General features: G+C 39.5%; 1 protein-coding gene across 4 annotated transcripts in view; it reads left to right on the top strand.

The window, feature by feature from the left end:
• The window catches only part of thrb (thyroid hormone receptor beta), a 117,223-nt gene that overhangs the window by 51,630 nt on the left and 47,031 nt on the right, over positions 1-18,562 (top strand). For all 4 annotated transcript variants that reach the window (XM_069176397.1, XM_069176395.1, XM_069176396.1 and 1 more), the window contains one exon: positions 14,162-14,228. The gene's annotated coding sequence lies outside the window, so the exon portion shown is untranslated. The remainder of the gene's footprint in view (positions 1-14,161; positions 14,229-18,562) is intronic.

The raw sequence follows: 18,562 nt of genomic DNA, 5'->3' as shown, positions 1-18,562 counted from the left end.
ATCTCTGGCGAGATGAGTCGAGTGTTTTGTGTCCCAACCCCCTCCTTCCAACTAATCATCAGATCGTAAATATGAAAGTTCAGTTTCAACACTGTGAGTTACAGCCACAGCTAACAGGGAGGACATTCTGTTGTTAAATACAATGGTATGGGGTGGAGGCCACCAGTAATTCATCCCAGTAATGAGCGCAGAGGTAATGTGTCACAGATATGATGGTGTTTGAACCCGTGGGCCCGCTGCAGGGGGTCCTCCCCCACCCTGCTTCACGTCTGTCTGGACACTGGCAGCCTCGCTGTCACATCTGGCAGGACGCAGCGGCAGCTGATCGCTGCTGACGCAGGCTTTGCGTGCGTGCATTGCCTGCTGCAGGCATACACTCCCAGCACCGGTAGGGAAACTAATTCACACACTAACACACTTCAAATGCTACCGCAAACACGCAGAGGTCATGCGGTGGTCAGAATATCATGTAGTACGGTTGAGTACATGCTTCTTTGTGGGCGCTGCGGCAGTCGCTGTGGTGCTGGACGGTTAGAGGCCAGCAGGGAAGCCGGGGGAGGACCGGTTAGTACAACATGCAAGGTCAGTGTTAACAACATTACCAGGATGAAACTGTGTGACACATGCTACATTCACACAGGCTGTGTGGGAGGAACTACATGCAGTAGATATAAAAATGTGTGTACAAATCAGTATGAACAGATTAATAAACCAGTGACCGAATTATAAACCAAAGGAAGAGGCAGCTGTAAAGTCTGAGGAGGGACAGTCTGTTAATAACATATGTTGATCATTCATCATCAAATTTTGTGATTTTTTTTTTTTTTTTTAAATAATAAATCCAATCATTTGATCTCGTGGATTATTTCTGAAATTAATGTTTCTAATTCATCACCTATGGAAGACTTTGTAGTTTGTTTGTTTTTTCTTTAGTTTATGTAATAATATTACTTGCACAATATTTATCATTATTATGATCTATTATTATACTATTATATAAGACATTATTATTATTTACTATATCTGGTCAACAGTTTATAATTATTATAGTTTAAATGGTTAAAAAAAAGTGCAAGTAATATGACAATTAGCAGATGGAGCAGCTCTGAGGTATTTTCTCCCAGATGAAGGGAGATGGAGGAGGTTATGTGAGGGATGGGTGGGGTTGCTCACAAGATGATTGCTTCGGCGGGTTTTGTAAATGTCCAAATGGGAGGGGGGTGAGGCACAAGGGATCTTCTCCACCACGTTCACTAGTGTTTGAGTGTGTTTGTCTCTCAGTGTTTCCACCTGTTTTGCATGCATGACTACATTTATGATTTATTAACCTGTATCCAACAACATACCACCCACTGTCCCTCCTCCTCGCCCGGTGTACCTAAACACCTAAATATATTTTTAAAATATTCTTCACATGTTTTGTATTTGTTTTGTTTTGTTTTGTTTTGTCTGAACTGGATGTATTAATTCCTAAAAAAAATTCAATGGCAAATGTGGCACATTCTTAAAATGTTTTTAGAATATGCTATCCTCCCCAAAATATAAAAAACATGATATTATTAATCCTGTTTTATTGTTACTCTGCTTGCTTAAGTCATATTTCAATGACTGCTTCCCTTTATTATTTGGGCTATAACTGTAGGCTGTAACAGCTCACAAGATCATATTTATAGAAATATTAGTTCATGTGGTACTAAAACTAAAAATTAAATTAACTGACTAGGCTTAGTGTAGCTAATTTGTTTATTATTTCAATTTATAATGTTTTCTGTTTCCCACTTGTTAAACATGAAGATCTGCTGTTTTACTCAGTTTCATATGATTATAAATTGCATGTCTGAGTTTGATTCCAATTTTCACTATATCATACACAAAATGATTTAACTGATTAGTCAAATAATAATAAATACAGGTGGATCATTAATAATAGAAATTATTGTTAAGACAAACTGTAGTTTTTTTTACAGTTATATTATTTTGATTAATTTAATTTCATGAAGGTATTCAATTGTATTATGTGCAGCATTTTACTGTGAAAGTCATGACGCACCATTCGCTGCCTCACCTCTCATTTTGTGTCCGTGTATCAGATTTATTTTATCATGTCTGATCAAATACAGTCAATGCTTGCAATGAGTAAGACGATTCATGATAGCCTTTTTAAAAGATGAAAAACAATACTAATATGAGAGAAGCCAATACCATAATGCCTCTCAAATCCTTCAGGCTCAGTGGTACGTTGCTGCCTTTTCCTCTCGGCGTACTGATGCACATCTAATGACATAAACAGTTAAAACAGACAACCGCTGCGCCAAACATTTTCATATGCCAGAGTGAAATGTTAGACGAATTCCTCCATCCTTCACTGATCCTCTTGGTATTTTTGTCTCCTTCCCCTCCCCTCGTCTTATTTTCCTCCCTCTGCATGTTTTCCTTCGTTTTCATTTTTTTATTTTTTTATTTTTTTCATTGTGAACAGCTTACTGCAGTATCCTTAAAGTCCCTGCATGTGTCCTGAGTTGTCCTCTCTTACCCAGCATGCACTGCAGTGATCTGGAGCTCTGTCGGCTCAGGATAGGCGCACACTTTTGATGTCGGGAGAGGGGGTTTGAGGGAAGGGGGGGGGGGGGCAGACAGACTATGATGCTGCTTTATATACTCCTTTCAATGGCTTCCCTCAGCACCTGCTGCTGTCATCATTTTGAAAACGGAAGGGTTTTTTTCACCCTCCTTTTTCGCTTGTTTCCCGTTCTGGCCCTGAAATCATGTCCATGAGCCTGAGAAAAGCAAAAGAGGGAAAAAAAACTTGGTATTACTGCAAACGAGCGAAAGAGTCTGAGAGCCGCAGCACTGTCCTGATGTGACCCACTCACAGTCACAGACGCTAAAGCAGCAACTGCTAGGCTGAAAGGGAGGAGTGTGTGTGCATGTGTGTGTGTGTGTGGGGGGGGGGGGGCTTTTTTTTTTTTTTTTTTTTTTTCTCCCTTCCTCTCTGAGATCTTTTCCAATTTAAACTCCGATCTTGTTGGGACCAACAACAAGATAGTTTCTGAGTTCCTTGTTAAGGTTTGTGTGAAAGTGTTAGCTGAGGTTAGGTTGAGGTTAGGCATTAACTGGTTTGGGTTTGCAATGTCCTGACAAGAATATCTGCACAAACATAAGGTGGTGATGTTTGTTGGCAAAATAGATGCAGGAAATTTGGATGTTTTTGTAGATACTACCTTCCATAAATGCACGTTATGTTCACCTATATATAATACACTCGGTATGTTTACATTAATAACTTGCATCATTTCTTCTGTGGTTGTAGATAATAGATTTATTATTTTCTAAAAACCTGTTTAAATAGAAAAAAAAAATTAGGGATGTTCTGATTAAGTCTTTTTTTTTTTCCTCTGATCTTGATCAGTCATTTAATATTGAGTGTCTGCCAATGCTGAGTCCCCATCGGATACGTTTATTTTACTAGATAATAGTGCTGCACAGTGCACACTTTAAATGTGTTAAAATGATTCAAACGAATCCAATGTAAATGCTTGACACTTGAGTAGGTCTGTAATGCATTAAGAACAATATACCTGCATTCAATGTTTATTTCATTTTTATCTATGTTACATGACAAAATAACAAAGTAAAAAAAAAAATGTTTTAAGGAAAATTATACTTTATAAGCCACACATATGCTACATATCAGAGTACACTTCTGCATCCTGACACATTGTTTTAACTGTTTATGACATCTGCGCAACAGTTGACGTAAAACAAAGGATCAGGGCTGAACATCAACAACAGGTCAGTATGACCTGAATCAATCAGTTAAAAAAAGGTCTTGATCGGCCCCAAAACCAGAGAGACACGCCTTGAAAAAAATGACACTTACAGAAAGTTAATAGCTCCGCCATAATACCTTTACGAAGATCATTTTCAGTTTTTTTGACATGGTCAGAAAGGTGATAATTTCCCTTCATGTTGATGGTGTACTGGACTGCATTATATAAGGAAATGTTTGTAATATTTTGTTTGTCCCAATAACATATACAATTTGAGGCAGGCAAGTTTTGTAAAAGTGGAATATAGCAGAGCTGTTGTATTGGATTGTTTAGATTGCACAGGTGAACAGTAAGTATTATGTATCCAATGGCCACAGAACTGACTTGCATACAGATTTATTACATTTTATGTTTTGATAAGTAACATAAATTCAACCCATGTTCATTTATAATTTTGTATCTGCTTTTTTAATATCATACATGTATAACATTAATAAAAACAAATTTTAAATTTATTTCAATTATGGTGCATTTTGGACCTCCATTTTCTACCCGAACATTATAAATCATCCAAGTCCAATTTTTAAAATCCACTGGGTTTATTCCATATAGTTCAATACTTTTTTCCAGTAAAATTTTCTCTTCAAAATATTTTTTTTTCTCCAACAAGCTGTCTAAAATCCAAAGATATTTAGTTCACAATTCAGAGTCCAACACAATCAATGGCCTAATGGTCCAGGGCCAAAGGTTTATGCAGGCCAGTTGAATGGTCCAGTGACAGCCAATCACAGTCTGCGACGTGAGGGCGTTTTAGATGATGTCAATAGTATAAGTGACCAATGGAAATTGGGATTTATTAAAAAACACATGGTCACAGAGGCTAAAGCAGCAACTGCTAGGCTGAAAGGGAGGAGTGTGTGTGTGTGTGTGTGTGTGTGTGTGTGTGTGTGTGTGTGTGTGTGTGTGTGTGTGTGTACAAAATATATAAAGAATTTCCCCTTGGGGATTAATAAAGTATCTATCTATCTATACATACATACATACATACATACATACACACACAGACACACACAGACACACTGTTTCCAGTAAACACCATCTGCTGATAAAGACAATGATGTATGATTAAAAGCGCCAGAGAAACCTTGCAGGGGATCTTGAGTTGACATTAATTTGACCAGGAATGAACTTTGATGCTTCAGTACAGATGTCATTTGATTAACCACTTTGTGGAGTGTTGTTTGACTGTTTCAGATTTCACTGCAGCAGTTCGATAACTTCAGTGTGATCCTGTAACAGGTTCACTCGCTGCATCAAGACGCTTCATTCAGCACTTTGTAGAATTACCTTTTGCAGTGTTTACAGCTTTGAGTCATTGTGGTTTCCCCTCAGGTAATGGCAGCTCCAAGTGGTCCTTGACTCAAGCTAATTATGTCAGCTATCTGTTTGCTGGCTTATATTAGCTTTGCTCACTTGAAGGTAACATCTCCTTGAAGGGTGATCTTTGCTATCTCTGTTTTATGTTTTTGAAATGATCTAAATATCTTTTGTTAGTTTAGTTTTGTTTAGTTTCTTGTTTCTAATAATTCTTCCTCTTCAGCTACAGAAATAGTTCCCGTCCTCAGTCAATATAATTTCTTTGCAATTTATCTCAGTTTTCAATCTAAAGTCACTCCTTCTTATTAGTTTTCTGATGGTCCATCTGAAAATAATCTTGTCATTAATTAGAAAATAAGCTTCAAAAAGCCGTGTTTTGGCTTGAGCGTGTCCGTTTGATTGACTGGCCGGTGGGGTTTTGTCGGGTTTCCAATAAGATTGAATCAGATCCCCTGCTAGGTCCCCCCAGCTCGGCCAAATATGGTCCCTACCGACTCCAAACCGCTCGGGACGAGCACGATGGCGCCGGCCAAATTCCAAAATCGAGGTTTCATAACGGTCATTTACACACCAATGGGTGACGTCACTGCTCGTTGCCGCTTGTTTTTAACACACAATTTCCAAATCCTGGTTTCTTCAGACCCAAACAAAGTCCTGTTAGTTTTATTTTTATATATTGAAAAAATCCTATCGTGTTCTACTTTATTTGTATGTTAATTTTAATAGTAGTACATTTGCTCAGTCAGTGCCAGTACAGTTTGTTTAGCTGTGATCAGTATTTTTACATAAAATTTAAAAAAAAATCTTCTTCAACTTGACTTGAATTCAGCACAGCCTTGAACGAAGATTATTTCTTTTCAAGGATCATAAAAACATCTTTATGGTCATTTAATTTCTTTAAAAAACCTCTGAAGACACCCCATTTGGGCAGCATCTCCTATGCATGCTGCCTACTTTTTTAAATTCCATGCAGGGTTATAGTGCTGGAGCCTATCCCAGCGGTCTGAGGGCGAAGGCCGGATCCACCCTGGACAGGTCCAGGTCCATCACAGGGCCAACACAGAGACAAGCAGTGAGGCAAAGTGCTAACTTACTGCACCACTGTGCTGCCCTCAACCTAACCCTGTGTCCAAGAAATTAACTTCAACTACAGCTAACCTGCAACAGCTAATACATTATTAAGGACACATAACCTATGTGTGTTGTTCTGCATCAATATTTCCGTGTGGTTTTCCACTGTTTGATGTTTGACTCTTAATTTTGTCATCTTGTTGTGCCCCATTGTTCTTCTGTGGTTTTACCCTTCGAACCCAAATTGCGACCAAATTCCCACCCCAGCGAGTATTCAGCACAGAGAGACTGAGCGCATATCCAATGAAACTGCACGGCTTGAGCTGTTCAAAAAATGTCAGTGCCTCGTCTGTGTGATGAAGCATTGCAGAGAAAATAGACTTTAAAGTTGCATACAATTTAATCATCGTTACACTGCTTCGCCGTAGAGCTGCTTCCATCTCCAAACCCGCTACTCTTGTTTGAATAGTTCCCGAAGTACATATCACTTTCCAGCATATCACATTTCAAAAAACATACCCTTTGTGATGATACCCGTCTTTTCTCTGTACGACAAAGTTATCAGTTAATCCAGTTTTGTCTTTTTACAGTGCATCCGGAAAGTATTCACAGCACTTCACTTTTTCCACATTTTGTTGTTACAGCTTTATTTCAAAATGGATTAAATTAATTTTTTCCTCAAAGTTCTACACACAATACCCCATAATGATAACGTGAAAAAAGTTTTTTTGAAATTTTTGCAAATCTATTAAAAATAAAAAATGAAAAAAATCACATGTCCATAAGTATTCACAGCCTTTGCCATGAGACTAAAAATTGAGCTCAGGTGCATCCTGTTTCCACTGATCATCCTTGAGATGTTTCTACAACGTGATTGGAGTCCTCGTGTGGTAAATTCAGTTGATTGGACATGATTTGGAAAGACACACACCGTCTATATAAGGTCCCACAGTTGACAGAGCATGTCAGAGTACAAACCAAGACATGAAGTCCAAAGAATTGTCTGTAGACCTCCGAGACAGGATTGTATCGAGGCTCAGATCTGGGGAAGGGTACAGAAAAATGTCTGCAGCATTGAAGGTCCCAATGAGCACAGTGGCCTCCATCATCCGTAAATGGAAGAAGTTTGGAACTACCAGTACTCTTCCTAGAGTCGGCCGCCCGGCCAAACTGAGCGATCTGGGGAGAAGGGCCTCAGTCAGGGAGGTGACCAAGAACCCGATGGTCACTCTAATAGAGCTCCAACGTTGCTCTGTGAAGAGAGGAGAACCTTCCAGAAGGACAACCATCTCTGCAGCACTCCACCAAGCAGGCCTGTATGGTAGAGTGGACAGACGGAAGACACTCCTCAGTAAAAGGCACATGACAGCCCACCTGGAGTTTACCAAAAGGCACCTGAAGGACTGTCAGACCATGAGAAACTAAATTCTCTGGTCTGGTGAAATGAAGATTGAACTCTGTGGCCTGAATGCCAAGCGTCATGTCTGGAGGAAACCAGGCACCGCTCATCACCTGGCCAATACCATCTCTACGGTGAAGCATGGTGGTGGCAGCATCATGCTGTGGGGATGTTTTTCAGTGGCAGGAACTGGGAGACTAGTCAGGATGGAGGGAAAGATGAATGCAGCAATGTACAGAGACATCCTTGATGAAAACCTTCTCCAGAGCGCTCTGGACCTCAGACTGGAAGTTCATCTTCCAACAGGACAACAACCCGAAGCACACAGCCAAGATAACAAAGGAATGGCTGTGCACCGACGCTCCCCATCCAACCTGATGGGTTGTATGTTAAAACTAAGACCAAGTTATAAGCTTAAGAGAGCTAAAAATATCCTCTTTGAAGCCTGCACCACATGGAGCCTTCCATTCAAAGAGAGGAGATCTTTTTTTTTGGCCGATCAATACAGCAGGCCTTAAGTGAAAATTGTGAGACCAAACACTATTTCTGGAGTTTTGTGTTTGTCTTATTCCCCTGATCGATCCGTTAGATAAAAGCATGCTGTGAAGCAACAGCCCTTGATCTGACTAAACACTAGTACAGACCTGGCTAAATGACTAAAAATGGCATTAAATATTTCAGCTGTGAAGTGAGGTACACTGAATTCATATCAGACATTAAAACAACCCCGAAAACCATATTTTGCAACATAAATTAAGCACTCTTCATGTTTTCTCAAGTACTCAAAATGTATTTTGCTGCTGTTGTAAACCAGGTCTGTACCAGTTAACACCCAGTGAAATCACCCTGAAAGTATCCGGGGTTCATGAGTGAAGAATTGGTGCCACCATCGTGCAATGTTTATTTATTTTATTGGTACCTCTTGCTGTAGGTAATTGTCTTGTATAATTCAGCAATACGCTTATTTAAGTTGTTATATATGTCATATCTGCCAGGTGAAATTTATGTTTACAAGCCTGAAACACAGAAATTGAATTGTTATTCATATAATGCTTAATGCCAATGAATGGTTCTTCTTCTTAATAAGGTTTATGATTAAACTATGATTAGGCTCATAATATAGGAGTGGCATAAAATGAACAGAAAAAGGCAAATCATTACTGGAAATAATTTGTATGTCAATTAAATCGTAAACTAAAATGTCATGATGGTGACATCTTGAGTTTAGGAGCAACAGGTTCTATATTGATGAATGTTTTGCTAAATTCGCACATAAGGATTAGTGCACTCTGTGGATCTGGGAGATTGCCTCACATCTGACCTCTAATCTGCGTGTTGTTCAGCGTAATGTCAACTGTGATGTCGTCATTCAATATGTGATCCCAACTTTAAGGGGCCAAAAATTATTAAGACTCTCAATAAGGTTGAAAGCCCGCGGCCAAAAGCTAGTAATTGGATTGCAGAGATTGTGCTGATACACAAATCATTTAAAAACTAGTGCAAATGTTGGGAAACCATTTACAACCAAAGGTCGTCTTTCTAGCATCTTTTTGGAACTTTTAGCCTGAAAAAATCTCCAGAAAATTGGGATTAATCTACAAATCCTTTAAACAAGTGCAAAATATAACAACTCGTAGTCACATGGTGTTTGTTGGCAAGAACATCTTACAAGTCTCTTTTTCAACAGGAGTTCTGTACTAATGCTTCCTCATTGAATTACATCATGGATCAGAATTGAAACTTCCAAAGTGCTTCAAACTTTTGTGCTGCATTGAACATAGAAAAAACGTTGTTATTGTTTTTATTAACAGAATTTCTGTTTCAAAAAAGTGCATTAAAATGTGCAACAACTACAGATTTTTTTTTCAAGTATTACTGTTTGCGTTGTTGCTGCTGTTGCTTACGCGAGTAAAGATAAAGGTGCTGTGAGTATATGGCTGAAATGAGACGAATATTTGTTTACAGCCGTGGTGATGCCACCACTGCAAACCCTTTAACTGAAGCCCGGAAAATACCAGACAAGTGGTTTAGATAATGTGGTTCAAACATGACTGGTACCTAAGTGGGATGATAATTCTCTCCATGGTCACACTGTTTCCCGAGGTGATCCACTTTCCTCCCACATCAAAACACTTGGACACTGTCCTCAACCATGGCGCTGACCTTAGAAATGGAAAGAGGATAGAAAGTTCAATCTTTGTCTCATTACAACCACCTCCTTGATCTGTTTTCCATGGAGATGACTGAAGTAAAGGACAATAACCTTTAAGGCTATTTGTTTTTGTTTTTTATTTCAGTATAAAACGGCTCTATAACTGTAATGCCAAAATGAACAACCTTGGGCTCTGAATGAGAGACACTTGAGAGAGTTTTGAAAAACAATAAGGTTCTTGTGTCCTCATCACCAAGCCAGAGTTAGATCTAAAAAAAACAGACATTTTTACTTCTGTGCAATCAAAACTGTAAATTACAGAGTAAACAGCAACGAGTCAGTTACCGAGATGTTTTTAAACCAATTCTCTACCAAAGTGAAATGATGCTCAACAAATTCTACATCCATTTTAATTACAGTAGTGCCAGGCGGCCAACTTCAATGAATGTGCCACGTTTTTATAACAGATGCGGCCTGGTGCCAGTGCAGGGACCTTCAGAAGAAAAGAAGAAATTATGTTTTAAAAAATAAACCAGTGGATTGGATTGAGTTTCAGATTGTGGCAAACGGCAGAGCTTCATGATATTTTCTTTACTGAATGATGGCAAGCGCCTCCCCCGCAAGTCAGCTGCTGCCAATCAATTAGCTAATTAATTCCCTTATTCCTTAGCATCCATTTTAATCACAACTCAAGCCCATCGTTCTCTATATCTTTAATGATATTTACTTGTGTTTCACTATTAATTTCCCCCCACTCTCCTTGTTTATCACAGACGAAACAGAAGAACATCCTGTGTGTGTTTTTACCTGGTCGGGCAGAAGAGAAAAAGCCAGCAGCGATGAACATTTTGTAACCTGCAGCACTTTTGGGGCCATTTTTCCAAAAATAAAAACACAAAGACAAATCAGATGCCTAAAGCAATGGCAACAACAGCAGAGTGCAAAAATACTGCCGTAAACAACTGGATAGAGGCGCCATGCGCTGTAGAAAAGGTGACGAGGTGATCGGCCCCGAAGTTACTGTGGTTAATGTGATCACATTCAGCAGAAACACCACCACATAACACACACAGGAATGACACACTGACCAGTGTTTGTGGAAACCACCCCCACAATTATCACCAAACTGCACTTTCCCTCAGCTCCATGGAGGGTTTTAGCCTCTTTTAGCTCATTGTTTTGTTTTTACTGCCTGCAAATTTCCCTGTTATCAACTCCCTTTCTAGCTGCACTAACTGTTCATCTGATTAAGCTCTGATCAACTGTTGAGCTGGTGAACATAGTGGAACATTTAGCAGTGTGGTTAAAAAATCGATTCGGGCAGCTCGTACCAGATGTTCGGGGCAGTGCAGAAGTTTTAGGCATTAAAAGTAAAGTGATGATCCTTATCTAAAATAAATACATGAATAATTTATATTTATAAATTGAATGTACACACAGACAGTAAATAGAAAAATTTAATATTTGGTGTGAAGCACCCTTTATACACGTGCACCAGCATGAGTTCGGGCATCTGATTTTGATGTGTAATAGTTTTTGTCATTTGATTTCACTAAAGACATTTCAGTCTTGTTTTTGTCAGGGACATGTTAGTCTCATATTTGTTGGGAAGCATGTTGTGAAGCGTGTCACAGTTCTTCTGTAAATTTAGTCTTCTGTCTCTTTCTGTAACCCAGACATGATGAGAGGACTGTGTGGGCCACACCATCTGTTGCAGGACTCCTTGTTCTTATCTATATGCTGATCTAATATACTATATACTGAATTTTGGATGATGATATTTTAAGATAGAGTTTAATCCAAACATCTATAGTGGGTGGCACAGTGGTGCAGTGGTTAGCATTGTCGCCTCACAGCAAAAACTGAGGGTCAGCCTCAGTGTGTCAACGATGCGCCTGACCACACCTCATTTTAAGATAAAACACGCTAATGTGACGCCCAAGTACATTTGCTATTTAAACAACGAGGTGTTGGACGGTTAACTGACAACTAGCAACAACACTTTCATTGCGCTTTGAGCCACACTGCGTTGGGTGTAACATTCAGTAGAGCCAATTAAGTTTCTCACAGACCACTTGACATATCTCTAGAGGAAATTAGTGAGGAGGAGCTCTGCCCTACTCAGCCTCTACTTAACTATTTACAACCATAACAGTTCATTCCATCGACACCCATTTGGATGTCTGTTCGAGACGATTTCCAGGTCCAGACTCTCACTGTTCTTCTGTATAAACTGTTCCTACGTTTAGCTCACTGCACTGGAAAAGATGAAGATGACTAAGATCAAAAGTGGATGCTGAAAATGTGCGTCACATTTTCAAATATAACTCAAATCACCATGGAAACTGAGTGTATCATTGGGTGTTTTTTGTTTTTTTCACAACTCCGTCTACCTCCCAGACACACTCACACTTTCTTTTCATCCCTCTCCTTGTGTCTCTCCTCCCCAAAATATAGACACACATTCCTGACTGGATAACAGCTTAAACTCAATCAAATCAATATTTGAGCAATCTTTGCCTAAAACAGTACCAGTTCTCCAACGTAGACCTAAGGTCTAACTGTACTGTACCTATAAGGTCAGTAAAGGGTGTGTGCTGTGAACACATTTTAGATAAGTGACCTATGAAATGCACTGATTCACTGAAATCAATGTGCCTTGAGCCCACCTTAGCCTCTCACTGACAGGGTGCATATGAGGTGCTCGGAGGGACTGTGCAAGACAAGATGAGCAATAAGATCAAATCAAACAGAAAGGTTCCATTTGTCTGTCAGCCTTGTGCAAAAATTGTTTACCTTGTACGATTCTGCATTGCACAGTGAGAATAGTGAGAATGAAGTTATTATCTATTGTGCAATGACAGTGTATAATCAGCAGAAGTATAATATAAAATGCTACTTATCATAAACAGCCAAATCTAAAGGGAACTTCAATGTTGTACATATAATTTATTATGAATCACTGAGATTATGAAAAATAGTTTTATACATTTTTTTGGCTGACAGGCCAATTAAACTGAGCTTCTGACCAAGAGGAAAAACAAATGTTGCGTTGGACCCTTGTGTTATCACCTTCTAGATTTAGTCTGAGACAAAAATGTTAATTACTTTCAATTGTAAACAAATGGACTTTACAAGCAGCATAAAGTGTGTCTGATAATATAACTCAGTACGAGGTGACAGAATAGAGCTTCAACCAGCTGAGACTCAGGAGAGGAACCAGCCTCTGCAAGTGAATGCAAATGAGACCCGAAGACAATATGAACCGAGCAAACATGCAAATTTGCATTACATACAAATGGGACTTGATTGTGTTGTACTGTTTTGGATAGACAGTGTTATTAAAGCAATTATTCCCTTTCAGATAGAAGAGTGGTGTTACATTTGCCCCAGACGAGTAGCAAATGTGTGTGCACACATGCACACTTCCCTCCACCGACAGAGCATGCAGGGAGGAAAAGCATTCCCATTAGAGCGCCCATTAAGTCTGATTACAAGTGATTACCGCCTGTCGGAGAGAGATGACCAGTGCTGTCCTGCCACCGAATTATTGACAAATGTGTTCCTTTCTCTCTCATTATAATCAAAACACCTCCTGTTTTTTGGGGGGGGGTTTTGTCTTCCCTTCAGATCTCACCATGAACTTAACAACCCCCAGCATTCATTACTGCTTTGCCGCACACATTATTTTGTCACTGTTGTTTTATTTATTTTCCACTCAAAATGCCGTTCTTGGCTGTAGGGCCTCACACATACACACATGCACACACACGCACACACACACACACACACACACACACACACACACACACACACATACACACACACAAATAAATATATTTTGACTCATTTCAGGGCAGCCTGTCCAAAAGGGAAAAGACATTTATACTGGGATTTCTCCACCTTTACTGCAGTGTGGGGGAAGTATTTGTGGATGTAACTACATGTGGCAAGCATCAAAGGTTAAGTGCATTTTAAAGTCGCCATGGGAGTTGCTTTGTTGAGGGCAGAGCTCCATATAGGTCACCTTAGCAAGATGTTGTGTCTGACTACACAGACTCAGCACAAAAAGGTGCTAAACCTCATGTCAGGCTTCGCTGCGATGTCATGTACTTCCTTCAAATTTCCTCTACTAGCTTCTGATTTCAAAGAAGAGTTGCAAACATGTGCACACACCTGGACCGTGGATGTTTGTAATGTGTTCACCAGCACCAGTGAGACTCTTTTAAACTTTAAAACCCACCCAGAGCCTTTTGTAAATTTTTAATGCCATGGCGAGATGTTTGCGATCGTTTCTAGCGTTCCTGAGGACCGACTGTGTTTCATAGCTGCACTGTGATTTTCATCTCGGATGCTCATTAGTCTGACGTGTGCGTGTGTGTGTTTTCGTAGGTGTTTCTCTCGGGGAGCTCGGCGGCTCCTCAGCGCTGCCTGGAGTCAGACTTCACCACTTCCTCTGGTAAGACTTGCATGTTGCTCAGTTCTACAAAGCCAGCACCCTGCAGCCTGCAGAATGCTAAAAAAACATCGGCCCTATCCACTCGATCTCCCTGCCGTGACAAAGGCGCGCGCACACATAGGTTTGCACAGCTATCCTTTTAGGGATATTGCATTGATCTCCATTTATTGTGGACAGTCTAACCTTAACCTTATCCCTAACCTTTATTCACACCCTACCGCTAACCTCAAATTGCACCATCATGTTTTGCCTCATTGAGGCTTTGATCCCAGTGAGGACTTCCGGTCCCAACAGGGTCGGTCTTAATGGGAAAAGGTCTCAATGAGATAACCAACACATGGATACACACACACTCTCATATACATATACATGTTTCACAGTGTTTTTAGCAGTTTCAAGTCCTGATGTAAGTCTAATGAAGTTCAATCTTTGTTTAATGTCCCAGGCTGAATCATTATCATTACCAGACTGGGGATCTTCCTGTTTATTCTGCTTGTTGTCTTTGGGTTTGATAGCTACAGACGTTGACGTGTTTCTATGTGTGTGCATGCGTGTTTTTCTTAGTTTTTGTGTATGTGTACGGTGGAAGCCATAGGGCTGGCCAACATAGATACAAATGCTATTATAAGAACACATACAGAGAATGTATGTAAACTTAGATACAAAACCATGAATATTGTGTTGGGTGCAATGAACTGTTTTCTACTCCTGCGTCATTGAGGGTTTATTGAAGGGTTTATTTCAGTAATGTTGAGTGGCCAGTGGGAGAGGCTAAGTGCGATGACGTAGAAGTAGTTCCAGTGATAGTAGAGTTTTGGTGTGCAACAAATAGTACGTGGTGAACAATGCTGAATGGTTAGAGGCTGCTCCGATAGTTAAATAATTACCCTGAGCACTATGACCATTAGGATGCAGCGACTGGAGACAATGCTCCGTGGAGTGTTATACCAGGCTGGTTAAAAAACCTTTTCTTTTTCATCAGATACGGATCAACATGATCCTTTTATTAGGAGTGTTTGTGTATACCTCATTAAACCATGATCAATATTTACTGTTCTTTAGCAAGGGATGGATAAAACATGATTCTTATCTTTTCTATTTTTAAGTTGATTCACAAATGCCAGAATGTATTTTCTGGTAACATTGGTTGATAATATAGGTTGACGTAAGCTCAGTGTAGCACCAGGATGTACAGTGCACACTACACGCATTCTGCATTTAACCTTTAGTTCGCATTCAAAAAAGGAAGCTTTTAATAAACGTTTTGAAATGTATGACTGAATAATTATATTTACAAGATGAGGATGAGGTTTTCTGTAAATATTCATATTCAGAGGTTACAACTAACAACCGAGACCAGCTGATCAACATACACTGCAGCACTTAACAATACTTCAAGCAACTGGTGTGGCAAAGAAAATAAATCGGACTGTTTCATGTCAAAAGCTTTTGGAGTCTATGCTTTGGCAAGAGCCAAAATATACTGCCCCTCTTTTTTCCAATTGAATCAAAAATTCATCTTGGTCAGGAATCCCCTCCGAAATTGCGTGTTGACATCAAGAATTTGAATCCAATTGAATATTCCTTTCTCTACTTTAACCCTCGTGTTGTCCTTGGGTCAAAATGACCCGCAGCTGTGTTCAACCAAGTTCTATTTTATTTCTATATTTTTATATTTTTTGGGATCATTGGTCATCATTCTTTAAAGAAACCCTCACAGCCTCCTTGTCACCAATGATCCCAAAAAATATGAAAATAAAATAGAACTTGGTTGAACACAGCTGCGGGTTATTTTGACCCAAGGACAACACGAGGGTTAACCTCTGATTTTGGTCTCTACCAGCTCTCAAAGGTAATATCTGGCTCGTTAGCTGCTAAATGTTCCACTGTGTTTACCAACTGATCTGTAACTGCGTCGTCACAATTTGTTGCTGAACTGCAGTTTACAGTAAGTTTTCAAGGCTTTTTCTCTGAAAACAGCACTAGAATGAAAGCACGAGAAATATCTATATATATACTTTTGTTTTGCCTGATAACTGACCAATTAGCTGAAACTCACTGTAAAGCCGAGAGGAGCTGCAGATTCAGCTGATCTTTCTCTGAAGGTTCATCACTTCCAGCAACACGTCTGACATCACACACAGTCATGAGATACTTTGTTATTGTAATGTAAAGCGCGTCCAAGTGGGTGACAGGTCATTCATTGTTTCAGGGCATTAATTCTGAATAATTCAGTTCATGGAATTGCTGCAGTTCCTGCAGTAATCAATGTGAAGCGTTTTATGATGTAATTGAATCTAATTATAAGCGGTTCTAAAATTAGTTAATCAAATTCACACTCCATACATTAGATGTGAGGCAGGTTTTTCTCACAGTGGAAAACATCCTCATGGAAACCAACTTATTAGACTTCTGGAGGCTGAGTATGTCAGTTTCAGTATTTGAATTTGAGCTATTTTCATTACATGGATGTTGGGCTAAAAGACATAGATCAAGGGTTTCCCAACCCATGGCTCGACACTGTAGCTCATTACATTTCTGAGTAGCTGATGAAAGGCTCAAACTAAATGCAGTTGTTTCCCACACACAGACTTACTTGGGCGGTCGCCCAAGTATATTTCCTGATTCATTTCAGCATTTATTTATTATTTAACCTTTCCAAGAGAACAACGCTTTTAACGTGATCGATTAACGAGTGGACAGTCTCCCCTCGCTCCCTTCACCTGTGTCTGCTCTGCACCGTGTCAGTGTAGTAGAGGTTGAGCTCCGTCCTCAATGAGACACACAGAGATCAGAGGACACAAACTGCTACCGTCAATGTCGCAGCAGAGACTTTGACACTGAGCTGAAAAGAAACCGGTGTTCATAAATTAGGTAAATAACATTAATACAATATTTTTGGCTGGATCGCAATAGCAAAGTATCAATTTGTTATTGTCCATATAAAAGAAGCCTATTCAGGCTGTTTGAGTGGAGCTCAGCTATGTAAATAAATGTTACTCAACATTAGTAGCACTCAGACACTCTCATTTTGTCAAAGTAGCTCTTAGAGGTAGAGAGGTTGGAGACCTCTGGCATAGATAAATGTAGCTATGGGATGTCACCCATTGGGTGGCATTGAACCAGTTTGAAGTGCAGAGTTGCAGTTTATGGTTGGTGACATCTTTTCTGTTTCAAGACAGGACTAACTTATTGAAAACACCAGCTCAAACTTGGGCTCACCGTTGTAGCTAAAGTTGCTAATATTAGTTCAAATAAACAATCACAGCAGTCAATCAGCAACCACTCTGCAGACAAAGCATTCTGTAAAGCCTTCAAATTGTATTAATGAACACTTGTTAATGGGCCCAATTTAGTGTTTGACACCAGAACATGAGATATTTCTGGACACCAGAACATGAGATATTTCTGGAGAGTAGTTGACACATTTTGACTGGGAGTTAGTTGGAGTCAGGGATGTCTGGAGCTCCCACCCAGTGGCCATTGGCTTCGGCCTCAACCCAGGTGTTGCCTGGTTTTGCAACATGTGATTGTATTTCCTTTCAAACCACCTCTACGGAGGGAGCATTACTTTTCCTGTGTTTGTCTTCTCTACATGTGAAAAAATAAATCAGATATCTTGGAGGCAGGAAAATCTGTTTTTTGTAATCACTTATTTTCCATAAGAAGTTATTTTTGGATGCAACAAATATATGCAAATAAAAAATCGGCTCTAACAGTTTCATTGCAAGTCTTGCAGCTGCCGTATGATGCCAGATTTAATTTAAAATCATATTACGGCAAACCACAGTGACATTAAATACTACATTATAATTTTTATCACAATTTATGTTTGCTTGCATTAATCAGCAGAAAAATGACCAGAACATTTTTATTAAACCGCAGACATGTTTTAAAATCTAATTGAACAATGGATGTTTTATTCTCCAAACTCCACTTTGACTGTCACATTAGAGCAGAATGTCAGCTATAAAAAAAAAAGCACAAAATGCTGTTACAACCCCTATAGGAATATTTTGCTCCTCATTGAGGGCATTGAACATATTGCTGCTCTCAGCACTAACTGTCACCTCTGAAAGCAACAGCTTCATCAAAACCTCACACTGCAAAAAAAAATCTGACTGAAATTGTTTTGAGCATTAAATAAAGCAGCTATGTTTACACCACTGCAAAGGCTTGTGTGACCCTATAAATGAAAAGCTGTGACCAGACCAACTTTGTATACAGGAGGGAAATGTGACAGCTTATTAAAAATGACGACTTGCAGACTGGCCGTGTTGCTCCAAAGAGATCGCCAAGTGAAAACAAAAAGCCATCTGCACACATAAAATGGG

This window comes from Embiotoca jacksoni, unplaced genomic scaffold (assembly GCF_022577435.1).
Source record: "Embiotoca jacksoni isolate LCO1_2020_lvr unplaced genomic scaffold, fEmbJac1.0.p SCAF_7, whole genome shotgun sequence".
NCBI classification, from domain to species: domain Eukaryota; kingdom Metazoa; phylum Chordata; class Actinopteri; family Embiotocidae; genus Embiotoca; species Embiotoca jacksoni.
This window is presented reverse-complemented; position numbering and strand designations above follow the sequence as displayed.